This window comes from Carya illinoinensis, chromosome 12, assembly GCF_018687715.1.
Source record: "Carya illinoinensis cultivar Pawnee chromosome 12, C.illinoinensisPawnee_v1, whole genome shotgun sequence".
In the NCBI taxonomy this organism is placed as follows: Eukaryota; Viridiplantae; Streptophyta; class Magnoliopsida; order Fagales; family Juglandaceae; genus Carya; species Carya illinoinensis.
In genome coordinates, this window is record NC_056763.1 from 13,305,284 (window position 1) to 13,324,441 (window position 19,158).

Consider the following 19,158-nt stretch of genomic DNA (forward strand, 5'->3'; position numbering starts at 1 on the left):
ATAAACTTCTTCATTCAAATCTCCAATAAAACCCTCACTGTTGTCATCTTTGCCACAGGAGAGTATGTGTCAAAAAAATCAAGTCCTTCTTGTTGGGTGTAACCCTTTGCCACTAGTCTAGCTTTGTATCTCTCAACACTACCATCAGCCTTAAATTTAATTCGGTAAACCCACTTACAACCTATTGCAATTTTGTTCAGAGGGAGGATAGCAAGTTCCCATGTTTTGTTGGTTTCAAGAGCTTTTATTTCTTGTGCCATAGCATGTTGCCACTCGGATTGAGAATTGGCTTGTTTGAATGTTTTAGGTTCAGAAATGGAAGTAATAGCAGCAGTGAAAGCTTGATGTTTAGGTGACAGTTTTGATTTGGAAAGAAAGGAAAAAATGGAATAAGGCTTACCAGAATAGTAGCAGGAAGATGATTGAGATTCTGCATTTGTCTTGGTCAGATTACCACAGTAATATTCCTGCAAATATGTAGGTAGATGTCTAATCCTTTCAGACCTTCTGAGAACAGGTAAATTTTCTGAGGAAGGATTGTGATCAGTATTCGAAATAGGTAAATCTTCTGAGGAAGGATTTTGATTAGTATTTGAAATAGGTAAAACTGCATCTGAGGAAGGATTGTGATCAGTATCTGAAGAATGATTTTGATGAAAAACTGCATTTATAGGTGCTGGTATAGAAGAATTTGTACTGATGTGGTTCTTTGTGTAACAAAAAATGTCAGGAGCATTAGGAAGTATGTAGGATGTATGCTTAGGAGAAGGGACAGATGGAAAAATTGATTCATGAAAAACAACATTTCTAGATATAAAGGTTTTGAGAGTTGTTAAGTCTAAAACTTTATATCCTTTAATGTTGGGGGGATAGCCTAGGAAGATGCATTTTGTTGCTCTAGGCTGAAATTTCCCTCGATTAGCTCTAAGAATACTTGCAAAACAAAGACAACCAAATACTTTGAAGTAGTTATAATTTGGTTGGGTTTTATGCAAGAGAAAATATGGTGTCTGGTTGTTGAGAATCTTTGAAGGGGTACGATTGATAATATGTGTAGCAGTGAGGACAGAATCAGACCAGTATGTAATGGGCAGTTTTGACTGAAAGAGAAGAGCTCTAGCAACAACTAATAGGTGTTGATGTTTTCTTTCAACCCTACCATTTTGTTGGGGAGTTTCTACACATGACAAATGATGAAGTATGCCATGCTTTTGATAGAATTCAGGCATGTTAAATTCTTGTCCATTGTCTGTCCGAATGACTTGAACATTTGTGTTGAATTGTATTTGAACATAAGCAATGAAATTGGCAAGTAATACTCGAGTATCAGATTTAGCTTTCATTAAGTAAAGCCAAGTGAATCTTGAACAATCATCTACAATTGTAAGAAAATATGTGTAACCAGAATGGGAAACTGTAGAGAAAGGACCCCAAATATCACAATGCAAAAGCTGAAAAGTTTTATTTGAATGAGTGTTGGATACAGGGAAAGGGAGTTTCTTCTGTTTGGCTAGTGGACAGATTTCACATACATGATTTTTGGAAGATGTTGCAGAAGAATCAATGGAAGTAATGACTTGTAATCTTGAAAAAGGAATATGTCCTAACCTAAGATGCCATATATCAGAACTGACATTACAAGTATTGGTTGAAATAGAAAAAGATTCATTGAATGAATTTGACATCTTAGTATTTATTGCAGCAGAACATTGTAATTGGTAGAGGCCTGACTTGACTTCAGCAAGCCCAATCATCTTCCATTTGCTGAGGTCCTGCAAAATACATTTAGATTGAAAGAAAAACAAGCCAATTGAATTATCTTTTGCCAATCTAAAGACAGAAATTAGATTGACATTGAATGCAGGAACATATAGTGCATCATGGAGAGTAATATCAGATGAAAGAGTAACCTGACCAGTGAATATTATGGGAACAGTTTGGCCATTTGGAAGATGAACCTTATAGTGTTCAGTTGGCATTTTTATCGATGTAAAGAAACTAGGACAACAGATCATATGATCTGTTGCTCCTGTATCTAGAATCCATGTAGATGAGTTCTTTGATGTTGAAACTGTGTTACAGATGGAAAATATACCTGAGGTTGAAGCAGCATTAGCTACTGGAGTGAGGTTTGAGCTAGACAAGCTGTTTGCAAGAGTGATCAAATTTTGGATTTGCTCTTGAGAAAAAAATGTATGGGGATTACTTGCATCCTGCTCCAAAGTAGAAACATTGTTTGCAGTGGGCAACCTTTGAGTATAATTTCCAGGCTGTGCAGTGAAGGTGAATCTTTTGCCTCGAGGACCCTTCCATCCAGGTGGATATCCAATAAGTTGGAAACATTTGTCTGCAAGATGACCGGAGTATCCACAGTGTGAACATACAACATCTGTCTTGGTTCTTGGCTTTTGAATCTTGAAATTATTATTCAAGTATTGCTTCTGAGGTTGAGAAGCAAGCATTGCATGTGACTCAAGTGATACACCAATAGAGTTAGACAAAGTTCTTTGGCTTTCTTCTTGCAACAATATAGAGAAGACCTTGCTCATTGAAGGTAATGGAGATTGCAATAGTAATTGACTACATAGAGCTGCAAAAGAATCATGTAATCCTACCAGAAACTTCATTACATAATCGGATTGCTGACGATCAGTGAGATTCTTCAAGATTTGACAAGAACATTTATCAAGATTACCACAACGACAAACTGGAATAGGCCTGTAACTGATATATTCATCCCACAAAGCTTTAAATTCACTGAGATATTCAGTGACAGATTTTGATTCTTGAGATATAGAACTGAGTGATTTTTCCAAGGAAAATACCCTTGGACCATCACTACGAAGATAGCATGTTTTAAGTTCTTCCCAAATTTCAAAAGCAGAAGTGAAATAAAGCAAACTACCACGAATTTCTTTTGCTATTGAATTTATCAACCAAAATAGAACTAGGTTATTTGCTCTTAGCCAAGCAATTTGAATCATGTGATTACCAGAAGTTGGATGAGGCAGACTACCATCAATGAATGCTATTTTGTTCTTCACAGTTAGGGCGATGGAAATTGATCTACTCCATGCAACGTAATTTTCTCCAGTGAAAATTTTCGAGACTAACAGTGCTCCAGGATTGTCAGAAGGATGAAGATAGTAAGGACTTGATGAATCATCAGATGGATTTGTCGGTGTCCAAGGAGAATCTGCCATAGAAGCAGCAGGATCTTCAGAAGTTGCCATAGAAGCAAATCAAGAAATGTGAGGTTTGCAGCGGAAGATGCTATATGGACGATGATACCATGTAAAGTTTCTATGAACTTACAAACAGAGTAGAAGAATGAATATTGAATCAATCGAATTACTTTAAAATGTGCAGAAATGAGCTATTTATACATCTGATATATTCTAACTAAATTAACTGTCATTAGCAAGCTGTTTGGCTGCATGTGATTTTAATTCTAATTCCTTGATATGGTTATTTATATTCCAACAGTTAATGTATCTTTTAAACGGTTATCAAGATACGTTCAAACGATCAATAGAATTACGTTCGAACGTTAAAGGAACAGATCGAACGATAGAAGAGATCGAACGGTGCTGATCAATGTTCGAATGCTATGGTAATGACCTGCGTTTGAACGTTTTTTTGAGCATCTGGTATCGTTCGAACGGTTTGGTCATTAATGTTTGAACGGTACATTATCGTTTGAACGGCCTACCCATTAATGTTCGAACGTGACACGGTCGTTCGAACGGATATTATTTTTATTAAAACCAATAATTATAAAAAAAACTAAATAGACATCCATAATATTTGAAAAACATAAATTAGGAACTGTTTAATTACTCACAAAATTTTATAATAAGTGCGAAGAAATAAATAACCATGATACTAGCATTGTCATACATAATTAGATAATGTCATAAACTAGACGTAAAAAACCATCAGTTGGTTGGAGGCCTGTACTGTTGCATAAGCTGTTGCGTTTGGAGTTGCATATCTCTCTTGAACTCTGCTTGTTCTTCTTCATGTTGTTTGAGGCGCATTTCCATGTCTCCTTGTCTCGCCAATTGAGCCTCTAACTCTTATTGTTTTGCAACCAATTCTTCAATATAACATGTATCAAACAAACAATGCAAGATATGTTAATTAAGTATTTATATTATTAAATAATTAGATAGTTGTTTTATATCTTTCAAAATATTTTATTAATTATAACTATTTGTATTTTAATTAACATTTTAGTTAATAATTATAACTATTTGTATTGTAATTAACATTCTAGTTAATAATTATAACTATTTGTATTGTAATTAACATTCATTTTATTAATTATAATTTGGAATTTATATTTTAATTCAAATTCATTTGATTACTTTTAACTTTTAAGTATTTAAGTATTATTAAATCTAGATTATTTGTATTTTATTTAAAATTCATTTTATTAATTCAAAGATTAAGTATTTTTGTGTTATTAAAACAAAACTATTTGTATTAACCTATAGTTGAATAATTCAACTATTAAATATTTAAGTATTATTAAATCTTAGATGATTTATAATTTAATTCATTCTCATTTGATTACTTTAATCTTTTAAGTATTTAAGTATTATTAAATGTAGATTATAAATAATTAATTTTTAATTCAATTCCTGCATTTAAAGTATTAATTATTTTAACACTGACCAACATAACGTTTCAACGGTGCTAGTCACCGTTCGATCTAAGGACATACGTTCGAACGGCACACGAATACCGTTCGAACGGATTAATTCCAGATTACAGTCGTCTTTAACCTCCGAAAACCTCAACATTTACAGTCCAAATTACATCAAAAGACAGCAAACTATATGACGAACTCATTATAGCAAACGAAAACACTTATATAAAATCTAAAATGAGAATATATTTAAGGAGAATACCTGATTTGGAGAGATAAACCGGAAAATCCACCCGTACCCAATGCCCAAAACTTAAATACTCTTCACCAAACGGTAAAAACAACCTTTTAATCTGAAAATATAAGAGATTGATAGAAGTTAGTAATATTTGAGGGCTGAATTGAAGAATAATGGTGTTGGTTGGAAGAAAATGAGCGTGGGAGCGATTGGAAGTCGACTGGAACGAGTGCGAGATTCTGAGGTTCTGTCGTGTAAATGTAGAACATTGACGTTCGAACGGTTATTTAATGAACGTTCGAACGTCAAATAGATTAGCGGGAAAATTTTCCCCCTCTAATTAAACGTTCAAACGTGAAAATGACCGTTCGAACGTTGTATTATACGTTTGAATGGTTATTTTAAACTGTTCAAACGTCAAATTAAAATGTTGCTTATTGTATTTTTTTTGCACTATACCTTTAAATATAATAACTTGTAAATATGCTATAGTTTAGAGACATAGTAATATAACTATATAATATATAATCAAACATATATTATATAGTTTAGTAACATATATAGTATAAAATATCATATTACATCTAGTATTATAGTCAAGTACATATATTAACCTATTATATATAACATATATATGGTATCATAGCATAGGCTTATATGTATCACATGCATATATATATAGTGCTTATTATTATTATAATATTATTTAATAATAGGATATCTACTATTATATATAGTGTCATTTATAGTGCTAGAATAGAGAGTGTCATCTAATTAGCCTATAACTGTAATATAATATGAAAAATATACTAAACAAGTCATGTAATACATATACTATTAAATATATATATATATATTAGTTAATATCACATATAATATATATGTTATATAAATACATGAACATAGTTTCATGTATATAGTAGTCTATATTATATTAATTATACTATATAATATAACTTATACTATATACTATATAATATTCAATAGTATAATATATTTTAATTAAATATAATATAATATATACTATATATATAAAAAATTATAAATATAATATTTAGTGTTTAATAATATATAAGCGCATTAAATATATTACATTTAATATATTTAACAGTTAAAATATATTATAATTGAATTAATTATTATATTTAATATAATTAATACCGAATATTGCATTTAAATAACATTTATTATTATGAAATTTGGATTAATTAGGGAAGTGTATTAATTTTCAGTTAATACGTTCGAATGGTATTAACTTACCATTCGAACGGTACCACATTCAAACGCTTCAAATAACGTTTGAACGGTGAATATGCATCATTCGAACGTTTATAATTTACCGTTCGAACGGTTTGTCAATTTCCCTCCAAAATAATTTTGCCCATCGCGCCAATATTACGTTCAAACGGTAACAATTAAACGTTCGAATGGTTAATCATTAACAGTCGAACGGTTAACTTATTTGGGACAAAAAATTTCGTCCCTAAGAATAGCGTTCGAACGCGTTTGAACGGTCTGGCATTCCGTCGTTATTTTGAAATGAAATTCAAATTTCGTTCCAAAATCTCACTTTTTGGGACGATTTTCAATTCATCCCAAAGCAATTTCGTCCCAAAAAATGATTTTTGTTGTAGTGTGATGATTTGAAACCGTCACCGCGACTATCACCTAATGCGCATCACAAAAAATAATTGGTGACAGTTTTTTTTTTTTTTTTTTTTTTTTTTTTTTTTTTTTTTTTAAGAAAGAGAAGAAATCACATGTCCAAGAGTGATTTCCTCCCAATTTTATTCACCCTCACTTTTGGCGGAGGAAAATCGAAAAAAAACAAGCATACAAAAACCAACATCTCCCAACCCACTACAACCACTACAAACCCCTCAAAACCAACTCTGTTTTTTTTTTTTTTAAAACAAACACAGACTATCCCCATACAGCTACCTACGGATAGAAAACAAGCCAGACTTATCAGTTCTTAAGATACCTTTCAACGACACAGGAACCTCCCGAGACGAGTACCACATCTCATTTCGTCCTTCTGCCCCCAACCGAGCAAGATAATCTGCAGCATAATTACCTTCCCTAAAAATATGTTTGATACTAACATTCAGCCCCTGTAACGAGACCATAACTTCTTCCCAGTAGTCCTCCAAATACCACGTATTGCATCTATTCTTAGTTACCCAATTTACCACCAACCACGAATCAAGCTCCACCTCAAATTCCACAATACCCTGCTCCTTGACCAGCTGAATCCCATGTAATAATCCCATAAGCTCTGCATAATTATTCGTCCCGTGTCCCAAATGCTTAGCAAAAGCCATCCTCACGTTCCCATCAGCATCCCTCAAAACTCCACCTGCTCCTGCTATTCCTGGATTACCTCTTGAAGAGCCATCTACATTCAATTTCCATTTTCCTGCATCCGGACGAGACCAACGCACTAGACGAGGACAACTCTTCTTCGAAACAGAAATGGGGACCTGCAGCTCGTTTAATAGTTTCATATCTCTGACGGACTGCTGCTTTATTAACTTAACCTTCTCTCCTATTTTAGCAACCCAATATTTCAACTGCACCCATATCTGACTCACTGTTTGAATTTTGCCTTCTACCCGAGCCCTGCATCTTGTCATCCAAAGTAACCAAGTAACTACCACTGGCATTAAACCCAAAATCTGCCCCATCTGTGACCCTTTCTTGGCCTTCCGAAACCAGATATCCACCAAGGCTTTCCACGTCGATGCCGTTACGGTCCCAATCCCAACCTGATTTGCTACTTTTTTCCACAATTCTTTTGCAAGTTCACCGGTTGCTAGAACATGATTTAAATCCTCAAACCCACCCTCCAAGCAGCAATTACACTTCGACACTATAGGAATGCCCACTGTTCTCAGTTTTGCATCCACGCTCAAGGCATTATTTAATGCCTTCCACATAACCACCGACATATTTTTTGGCAAACATGAATGCCATATCCAGCTCGCCCACCTGGTTTCAGCAGCCCGAACTCTCAAACAATTCCATGCGCTCTTTGACGTAAATTGCCCTGTTTTATTTTCCAGCCATATTAGTATGTCATCCCCCTCCGGTCTTTTACGTAAAACCCTTAGAACCTCACCAGTTTTTTCCTCCCCAATTAATTGGACCAACATCTCCTCATCCCATTCGTTTTCTACCCAGCAGTCTTTCACCCTCATATCCGGTCTCACGACATTATCCTGTAGCTCTCCGATTGGCCCCTCATCCATCCATCTATCCCACCAGAAGGACACATTGCCCCTACGTAATTTCCACTTGGACCTACTCAGAACCTCAGGGAGACACGAGTGCACCTTCTTCCAGAACCTCGTACCATTCCCATGTTGAACCAATGATACATGACGGTCTCGAACATATTTGGCTTTGAAAAATTGTGACCATAGCGAATCTTCCGTTAGTAGTTTCCATGCGAACTTCATAAATAAGGATTTTTGTACATCATGCAAATCCCTAAATCCCATTCCTCCTTCAGCCGTCGGAAGACACAAACTCTCCCAAGACTTCCAATGTTTTCTTGGTTTACCATCCTTGACACCCCAAAAAAAATTACTGAAACTCCTATTCATTTTTCTCACCACAGAAATAGGAATATGCACCGTCGATAGTAAATGAATTGGTAAGCTCATAAGAACTTGTCGCAGCAGAATCACCCTCGCTCCATTAGAGAGAATTTTATTTTGCCATCCCTCAATTCTACTCTTAATTTTACCAACAATATCATCCAGATGCAATGCCTTCAATCTACCATCAATTATGGGCACTCCTAAATATTTAAACGGTAATTTTCCTTCCACAAACCCCGAGATTCTTAACAATCTTCTCCGACGACTACTCCCTATATGCTTCGAGAAAATAATAGAGGACTTTGAGGAACTAACCTTTTGTCCAGACCATCGTTCATAAATCTTCAGTGTCTTAGAAATTTCCCGCACCGACGCAACTCCCCCATTAGCAAAAATGACAATATCATCAGCATATAGTAGATGAGAGATCAAAGGAGATTGCCGTGGAAGAGAGAACACACCAATCTGCTTCTCCATGAATTTTTTCCTGAGCAACCGAGTTACCACTTCTTCCACAAGAATAAACAAATAAGGCGACAAAGGATCTCCCTGCCTTAACCCCCGCCCTCCATGAAAAAAACCTTTGGGCACCCCATTCATCACAACTGAGAACCAATTATGAGATATACATCTATTAATCAACTCACAGAAACTAGCAGAAAACCCAAAATGATGTAGTACATTCAGCAAAAAACTCCAAGATACACTATCATATGCCTTCTCCATATCAATCTTCAAAATAATATTTCCTCCCCGAACAGGTTTATGCAGACTTTGGACTAACTCTTGGGTAAGACTAATATTATCAAAGATGCTCCGACCTGGAATAAACGCCCCTTGTTCCAAAGACACCAATCTCGGTAGTAGTTTAGAAAGCCTACTAACCAAGATTTTTGAACAAATTTTATAAAAAAACTGAGCACAAACTTATAGGCCGGAACTTCTCAAAACCAGAAGGAACAGCAACCTTAGGTATCAATACCAAAAAAGAGGCCGAAAAATTTCTGGGGAGCACATGGTGACAGTTTACTGTGCAACCGTCACTAAAAATATATTTGGTAACGGTTGGAGGTGTTCCATTTGGTGCAACGTTCGAACGTGACATTTCTCTATGATGATTGAAATCTGTGACAAAAAGTATCATTCAAATGTCTAACAGAATGTTCAAACGTCAACCCGACCGATTGACATTCAAACAACAAAAGTTGACATTCTTTGGTTATGGTTTGAACATATCATATTTACGTTCAAACGTTTATACGTCCGAATGTTAACTGCATTATACGCTCGAATATATGATCGAACGTTAATAGACAAATGTTTGAACTTAACGAGTATCATGTTCAGATGTTAGCTCGAATGTTAACAGATAAGCATTCGTATGCAACTGATTAGTGGGTGAAAGTGTACTCTAAATACCATATTATTGAATTAAAATGCTAAAATGTGAATAGAAATCATAGAAATTAATGTGTATTCTTGATTTGAGTTTCTATTTACGTTGAGATACTCCTAAGCAGTTTTTTATGTTTTATTTCAAAGTTTATAAAAGAGCAAGTCAAAACCCAATCAAATTCAAAGGAGTTTCACGGGTTTTGAGAGCAATTTGGATTAAGAAAAAAAATCATAAAATGAAATTGCAAGAAGTCCAAATCTGAAATTTGCTAGAAGATCGTCTAGACATACTTAAGTATTTTGACCTTAACTTTTTACTCACATATTGGATTGATGCAATTCTTAATGAATTAGAAAGTTATCTTAACGGGCTATAAATTGTCTCTAATAAGGATTTCCAAATTTGAACTCATGAAGTTGGTACGTGGCTGCCAAGATGAGTCCTAAAATTTAGGCGATTTATTTATGCAAAAATTATGAAGACAATAGGGTTTCTTTCCTACCCTATATAAGCACAAGAGACAAATTTGAAAAGAGGAGAAAATCACGTCAATGACCACCGTTCACTTCAGTTTTCTCTAGAGATTTTTGTTGTCCATTATATTTATGGGTAACTAAATTCTCAAGTAGGGTTAGGGATGAACTTGCACATTAGATGGTATTTTTAATTTATGTATTTTATTTTCAATTACTAAAACTCTTTTGTTTTATCATTCTCAATTCATCGTTGATGTTTTCTTCTCCGAATAATGATAGAATTTATTCTGTTTATGAATTCAGTCATACTTTTCTATTGAATGGATTAGCTCTTTGATTATGTTTGGATCAATTATTTATCTATATTGATTTAGTTCTTTGCTGCAATATCACTTTTTGAGTATATTGTGGTCGTTGGATTTTCTCAATAGGGATAGTAATTTACGTATTTTAAAAGTGGTGAATGATTTTTCAAAGAGTTACATTTAATTTAATTTTGGTTTATAAATCTATATCTTCTAATTGGAAATTTTGAGAATTTAGTTCCCAATTGAGTTATCTAATGAATTAAGAATAATCAAAATACCGGAATTGTGCAAGGGATTCCCAATTCCATTCTATTTGTCAAATTTGAGTATTTCTTCCGTTAGTAACATTGCCTCTATTCAATTTGCATTTAAAATTAATCTATGTTCTTCATTAATCATTTAGTATTTTTTTTAGTTTCTTTGTTCCTTCTGTTATTCTTTTAATTTGTCTCTCAGTGGAATCGACACCCCAAAGTTGTGTTACAACTACCGCGTTATTATTTAGGCGTAATCAAATTTTGGCACCATTGCCGGGAAGACAGTAGAAGAATTTCTAGACAATTTTTATTTTTAGCAGTTTGTAAAAGCGATAACTTTGTTCCCTCTTTTAGCTTGTTACATATTTATTTATTTTTTATAGTTTTTTTTTTTTAAGTGTTGAATTTTTCTCCACCTTGCATGCACAGGTATAGAGACGCCTTGGGTTGGTTTGCTTGTAGACCTGTGTTACAATCAGAGTAATTTTTCTATTCATTTGTTTGATAATTCTTCTAATTCTGAGGAAATGAGTGAACACAAAGATCGACCCACTAGGACCCTTCAAGATTACCTCCTCCCTACACACACAGCCAGACCGTCATGCATTATGTTTCTAGCTAATACTCACCAACTAGATTTTAAAACAGGGATGATACAGTTACTCCCTACTTTTCATGGCTTGGAAAATGAAAATCCATATGTGCACATTAGGGGGTTTGAGGAAGTAGTTGCAACTTTTCATAATCAAAATGCAACTGATGGCATTGTGAGACTTAAGTTCTTTCCTTTCTCTTTGGGTCATGGAATGAGATGACTTAGGTCTTCTTTAATAAATACTTTCCCTAACATAAGACCAATGCTTTAAAAAGGCAAATCTCCACCTTTGCACGAAAGGACAGTGAGACTTTGTATCAGTCTTGGGAGAGATTTAAGGAATTGTTGAGTATGTGTCCTCACCATGAGTATGAGAATTGGTGCTTATGGGCTATTTTTATGAGGGACTTACACCTAGAGAGTACCAATTTGTGGAGATGATGTGTAATGGTGAGTTCTTACAGAAAGATCCTCATAAAGCCATAGAATACCTCAATAAGCTTACTAAAAAAGCTCACACTTGGATTGAAACTAGTGCTACTGAGAGCACAAATAGGTCACGACCTGCAGGAAATCCAATTAGTGGTGGAGTTTACCATATCAGGGAAGAAGATAACCTAAAGGCTAAAGTTGAGATGCTCACTAGGGAGTTAGAGGTGTTGAAGAATAAAGACTTAAAGCCAGCACACGTGGCTAATCATGCAGAGTCTTTTGGACCATGTTTTGTGTGTGGCGGGGTAGATCACCTTGCCCAAGAGTGTCCCACATTTGCTAAAATGAGAGGGATGTATGAGGAACAATGTAATGCCTTAGGTATGTACATGAAGCTTGTTGCACATTTCTCTGATACCTACAATCCTGGGTGGTGTAATCATTCCAATTTTAGCTGGAAGTCTGAAAACTAGCCGCTTGCACAACCCACTAGATCATATCCTGCACCATATGATACACATTCATCTTCTAGGAACTTCATAGAAGATACTTTACATACTTTTTTTGAAGCACAGGCTAAAACTAATCAAAAGTTTGAATCTTTGACTATACAAGCAATTGAAGAAAACAAAGATATCAAGAGTCATATATCCAAGATGATGAGCTCCTTGAGTGTAAATGAGTGTGACAAGTTCCTTTCTCAACCTCAATCTACACCCCAAGGTCAGCATATGGTGCAAGGAAATTTGAAAGAGGTCAATGCCATTGTGACAAGAAGCGATAAGTCCTTACACATCCCAACAACTGATAAGTTAGAGGATGTTGAAGAGAAACAAAGTAATGATAGAACCGAGTTTCCCAAGGAAGCTGAGGTAAGGTACCATTTCCTCAAGCTTTAAAATTTGGTATGCGAACTTTCAATTCTAGCAGTGAAATCTTAGAGAACCTCAGGCAGGTAAAGATTAACCTTCCTCTTTTTCATGTAATTAAACAAGTTCCTACTTATGCAAAAGTTCTCAAAGATTTGTGTACAATTAAGATGAAGTACCATGTTAAGAAGACAGCATTTCTGATAGAGCAAATTAGTGCTCTAATTGAGCTAGGAATTCCTCCTAAGTACAAGGATCTTGGTTGTCCAACCATTGCATGTAATATTGGGAATCATGAGTTTGGGCAAGCCTTGCTAGATTTAGGAGCTAGTGTTAATTTGATGCCTTATTCCATTTATTTGCAGCTTGGTTTAGGTTAAATTAAGCCAACTTCTGTTGTGCTTCAATTGGCTGACCGTTCAGTTAAGAAACCGAGAGGGATAGTTGAGGATGTTTTGATCCAAATTGACAACTTTTATTATTCTGTTGATTTCTTAATCCTTGACACTAGTTCTGTTGTTGACTCTAATTCTAAAGTCCCCTTAATTTTAGGTAGACCTTTTCTCGCTACTCTTATTAACTACATGAATGGTCTAATGAAGCTCTCTTTTGGGAATATGACTCGCGAGTTGAATATTTTCTATATTGAAAAACAACCAATAGGGGATGATGATTGACACACTCATAAACAAGGGAGTTCACATAACTTATGATTTTGATCCCCTTGAATATTCCCTTGTTAACTCTGAGTTTGATACTATTAGTGATTTATCTAATATTGTTGATATTTCTGCTGTTTTTTATAAAACTTAGGATTATGGAACATGGGCATAGCAACCAAAATTTGAGGAGTTGCCTAAAAAAGGTGAAAGACAAATTCCTATAAGTATGAAAGCACCAAGAGTTAAATTGAAACATTTGCCTAAGTCTAAAATCTATAAGGTTAAAACGAAAGCATTTCATGGTAAAATATTCTTAGGAAGAGGTTTGAGTCTAATGACCGAGTATACTTATATGATTTTGGACTTCACAAGCACCAAGGAAAACTTTGGCTTAGGTGGACTAGCCCCTTTGTAGTGAAAAATATTTTTAAAAACAGAGCGGTAGAAATAGAGGATCCTAAGGATGGTCGGATCTTTAAAGTAAATGGTCAACACCTTAAAGTATTAATTGATAGGCAAGTTCCGGAAGTTGAAGACATTCCACTTATGGATCCGGTCTATCAACCTTGACCGCACCACGCATGTATGTTTTTCTTTGTTTGTTTTATTTTATTTTCATTTTCTCTTTCTTTCTTTTCCTTTTTGTTTGCTGTTGTTTTCTTTATTTTTGTTTGCAGGATAGTTTCATTTTGTCATTTCAGGTTACCATATTTGGTGCTTAGCGAGCTACCATTGTCACTCATCAAGTGTATTCTACCATTTTTAGTTACTCCCCATTCAATTTTAATTCTTAAACATTGAGAACAATGTTTTATTTAAGTTGGGGGGTGGTGGTGCAGATTCAGTATTTAAAATGCTTGTTGGAACTCTATGACATATTTTCATATGTCAATTTTTTGCATAACACGTGCACCATGTTCACATGTGTACTCATTCTCATTCATAGCTATCTTTGTGAATTCATCAAACTCACCATAATTATTTTTACTGAAACATTCACAGAACCCCCAATGCATTCGTCCAAGTTTTATGATAAGATGGTTGATTGACACATGTAGCTAGAGAACTCTTTCGCTTAAGTATTCATGTGAGTTTGGAGAGGATTGAGAGCCTACAAATGTAGGAAATTGTGATAAGCGTTCATTGATCTGTTGAATTGGACACATGTAGCCAACTTTGAGCCAATAAACACATGTAGCTAATTTTTCTTTTCATATGCCCATATCATCCATGCCTCTTCACATTGGAGTAACCTATACACTAATTTTTCTACGCTTTTTACTTCCAAGTGTATACTAGGTGTGGAATTTGCATTTTCTTTCTTTTGTTTTCTCATTTTCAATTAAAAAAAAAGAACAAAAAAAGAAAAAAGAGTACAAGTTGCAAAATGTTTAATTGAGTGAGCTTCAATGGAAAAAAAAGAAAAAAAAAATGAAGAAGAAGAAGAAGAAAAAGGAAACAAGGTTGGGTAGAAATGGCAAGAATACCAAAGTGGCATGTGTTTGTCCATCAAATTGTTGAAAAAAAAAAGAGAGAGAAGAGGAAGAAGAAGGAAAAGCATTATTTTTTGATGATCTGAAAAGTTGGAGAGTACATCAAGTGAGAAGTGTGGTATACTGAGATATTTAATAAGATTCTCTTTGTATGTACTTGGAATTTTTTGAATCATTTTCATCTTTTTTTTTTTTTATATAGCCCCGAACCTAAGCCACGTTACAACCTTTTGTGTTGACCGTTCTGTTCCTAAGTAAGTTTTTGGAAAGACTGGTAGAAGTCTCATTTATTAGTTTTTCTATCATAAGATCAATATTTGTTTGTTGCTTGTACATAATTGCTTAATTCCCGATGAGAGTGTGTATACACCCCTTGTCAACTCCATAGAAAGAATCCTCATAGGAAACACTTGTATACCCTTAAGTTATGGAGTTGAACCTTTCGCTTGAGACATTCTTAATGTTGCATGTGTCAAGGTTAGTGGTAAGATGGTTATAGCTTGGAGAACACACACACTCCATGGATTGAAATAAGTGGATTGATCTTGATGGGTTATTGGATTTTTTAGATTGCTTTGACACGAGAATCTAGAAATTGTGACATGGTGGCCTTTGTGTGTGATTTTCTTTGATCTCTTTTGTTGTTTTGACATGAAAATTGCTAGGGACTAGCAATGAGTGTGACGCCCCCAAATCCCCACGCACGGACACGGGGAAATCGAGACGTCCGGATAATGACATCACGGGTCACCACCCTATCGACGTGTGCCAAGTGTGTGTATAAGCAATGAATGTGCACGAGAAACATGCAGCGGATAGCAAAGTCAAAAACTAAGTACCAGAATTTTTCTTAACTTAATACAAAACTGTTTAAAACATACATAATAAAATATTACAAATCACAAATATAGTTTTAAACCAAACAATAAAGCTTAAACTTTAACTTCAGCACCCCGGCAGAGCCGCATCCTTGGGCTCGGCCTCCTCCTCTTCCTCGAACTCTGCACCAAAATCTACGGAACAAAAAATGGTGCTGCAGGTAAGTAAAATCTAAACACCACTAGAAAAAAACATATAAAACTCAAACAATATGCATGAAAGAAAAACCAATGCATATGTCCCGTAAAACCATTTTTTCCACGCACGCCAAAAACCCATTTGGCCCAAAAACATAACGCTTAAAACCAAGCCTTGCCATTATCCCAGATAATGGCCCAAACCACCATTTTCCCAGAAAATAGATCAAAAGCCTCGAAACCAAACCTCGCCATTTTTCCAGAAAATGGCCCGTATCCGAAAACCATAAAAACAAACCAATTATGCATGCACCATGATCTCCCCTAGGGATCATCCGTACACCCTGGCTCTGTGCCACACTGCAGGTAACAACTACGCATGTGACACCTAAACGAGCGATGCCCAGACTCGCGCCCAACGCGTACCTGGCCATGCCATCCTCTAGTCCCCGCCACTCTAGGGACCACGGAGTCGACACGACAGCGTTACCATATCGTGCGATCCGGTCGTCGCCCTACGATAACCCAGGGACGTCACTCAGTATTATCCACTCCCGAGTGACCAGAGGAGCTCCACCAAGATAATAACCCATCCTGGCTTGGGCTCATCAGAAACACGCACCCAAAACTCATTTACGCCGATAAAACTGGGTTTTTCTCAAATAAATAAAATACACATGCATGCACCATGTAAATGCAATATCAATGCACAAAACAACCAAACGACTCCGTCCTCAAACCATCCGACTCCCAAACTCCTCGGACTCAGTTCAGAATTAGCCAACTAACAACAAATATTTATTGTATGAGCAAAATATATTAAAATCTAAAAGTAGAGTTTGGAAAATACTTACAGCGCTATATGGTATTTTTCGAAAGCTCGGGGCGTAGCAAACGGCGGAAGAAAAGCAACGTAATAGTGAAATTTCACTATGGTCGTGGGTTGTCAAATACCCACTTTTGAACGGGGACAAACCAAAGCTCGGGATTGATAGGGAATGGTCTAGGGATGTTTATGAAGCTAAGGGAAGTGGAGTTTGGCCGTGGATGGCGGAGAAAATGGCGGAGGGAGGGCTAAAATGCCCAAATCGGAAACTAGCTCGTGGGAACTGTTCCAACGACGGATCGAGGCCGGAAATGGGTGGGTTAGGATGGAAAGGAGTCGGTGATGAAGTGGTGAAGAGGTGGTGGCCAGAGGTGGAGCGACGGCAGCAAAACGGAGCAAAAGCCATTCGGCTTTGAGTGACTATTTCGGCTAAACGGCGGCTCGATGGCGGTGAAACTTGGTGGAGGTGATCACCGGCCAAAGGGGAAGAAAACTGGGTGGGTGGTGTGCCGCACGGTGGCCGGCGACGGTGGTTCTGGGTGGAGAGAGAAAAACGAACGGAAATGGGTGTGGAGAGAGAGAGTCGCGCGGGAGAGAACCGGGAGGAAGAGAAAGAAAGAAAGAAAAATAAGAAAAAGAGAAAGAAGAAAGAAAAGAAAAGAGAAAAAGAAAAGATGAGGGAAAAGAAATGAGGTCCAGTCCTCACTCTGGAAACCAAAACAGATCTGCTGAAAACGATATTAAAAACCGTAAAACGACTAAATAAATTAAACACAACATCAAATAAATTAAAAACCAATTAAAATACAATAATTTAAAATAAATAAACCAATATATTAATTAAATTAAAAACAACCATTCAGTGAAAACACACATAAAAGCAGGTCATCACAATGAGTAAGTTGGGGGGTGTGATGACTACATGAAAGTGCACTCTAAATACCCTATTATTGGATTAAAATGCTAAAATATGAATATAAATCATAGAAATTAATGTGTATTATTGAATTGAGTTTATATTTACGTTGGGATACTCCTAAACAGTTTTTTATGTTTTATTTTAGAGTTTATAAAAGAGCAAGTCAAAGCCCAGTCAAATTCAAAGGAGGATTTTCATGGGGTTTGAGAGCAATTTGGATCAAGAAAACAATACAAAAGGAAACTGCAAGAAGTCCAAATCCGAATTTGCTATGAGATAGTCTGGACATACTTTAGTATTTTGACCATAACCTTTTACTCACATATCGGATTGATGCGATTCTTAATACATTAGAAAGCTATCTTAATGGGGTGTAAATTTGTCTCAAATAAGGATTTCCAAATTTATACTCCTAAAGTACATAAGTGGCTACCAAGATGAGTCTTAAAATTTAGGCGATTTGTTTATGCGGAAATTATGAAGACATTAGGGTTTCTTTCCTACCCTATATAAGCATATCACTAGCACGAAATAGAGGAGGAGGAGAGGCACAAGAGGTAGATTTGAAAAGAGGAGAAAATCACTTCCATGGCCGCTGTTTACTTCAATTTTGTTTGAAAATTTTTGTTGTCCATTATATTTATGGGTAATTAAATTCTCAAGTAGGGCAAGAGGTGAACTTGCACATTAGATGGTATTTTTATTTTATTTTTAATTACTAAAACTCTTTTGTTTTTTCATTCTCAGTTCATTGTTGATGTTTTCTTCTCCAAATAATCATAGAATTTATTATGTTTATGGATTTAGACATGTTTTTTCTATTGAATGGATTAGCTCTTTGATTATGTTTGGATCAATTATTTATCTTTATTGGTTTAGTTCTTTGCTGTAATATCGCTCCCTGAGTATATTATTGTCGTTGGATTTTCTCAATAGGGATGGTAATTTACGTATTTTAAAAGCAGTTAATTATTTTTCAAAGGGTTACATTTGATTTAATTTTGATTTATAAATCTATATCTTTCAATTGGGAATTTCGAGAATTGAGTTTCCAATTGAGTTATCCAATGAATTAAGAATAATTAAAATACCAGAATTGTGCAAGGGATTTCCAACGCTCTACTGTTCGTCAAATTTGAGTATTTCTTCTGTTAGTAACTTTGCTTCACTTTAATTTACATTTAAAATTAATATTTATTCTCCATTAATCATTTAATATTTTTCTTTTGTTTCTTTGTTCCTTCTACTATTCTTTTAATTTGTTTCCCAGTGGAATCGACACCCCATAGCTGTGCTACAACTACCGCGTTATTCTTTGGGCGTAATTAGCAACTAGTACAAGCGGAGGTTTGTTCGAACGTTAATTGTTTCAACATTCAAATATTTTGTTCATTTGAGGGTAAGTACGTTTG

The 19,158-nt window shown here is 35.4% G+C and overlaps 1 non-coding gene across 1 annotated transcript; it reads right to left on the minus strand.

Annotated features, from left to right (window-relative positions):
* Nucleotides 1–11,792: 11,792 nt before the first annotated feature.
* Nucleotides 11,793–11,900, minus strand: LOC122290559. The gene has a single exon (XR_006236422.1). It is a non-coding gene; the product is annotated as a small nucleolar RNA R71 (small nucleolar RNA).
* Between the last annotated feature and the right edge of the window lie 7,258 nt (nucleotides 11,901–19,158).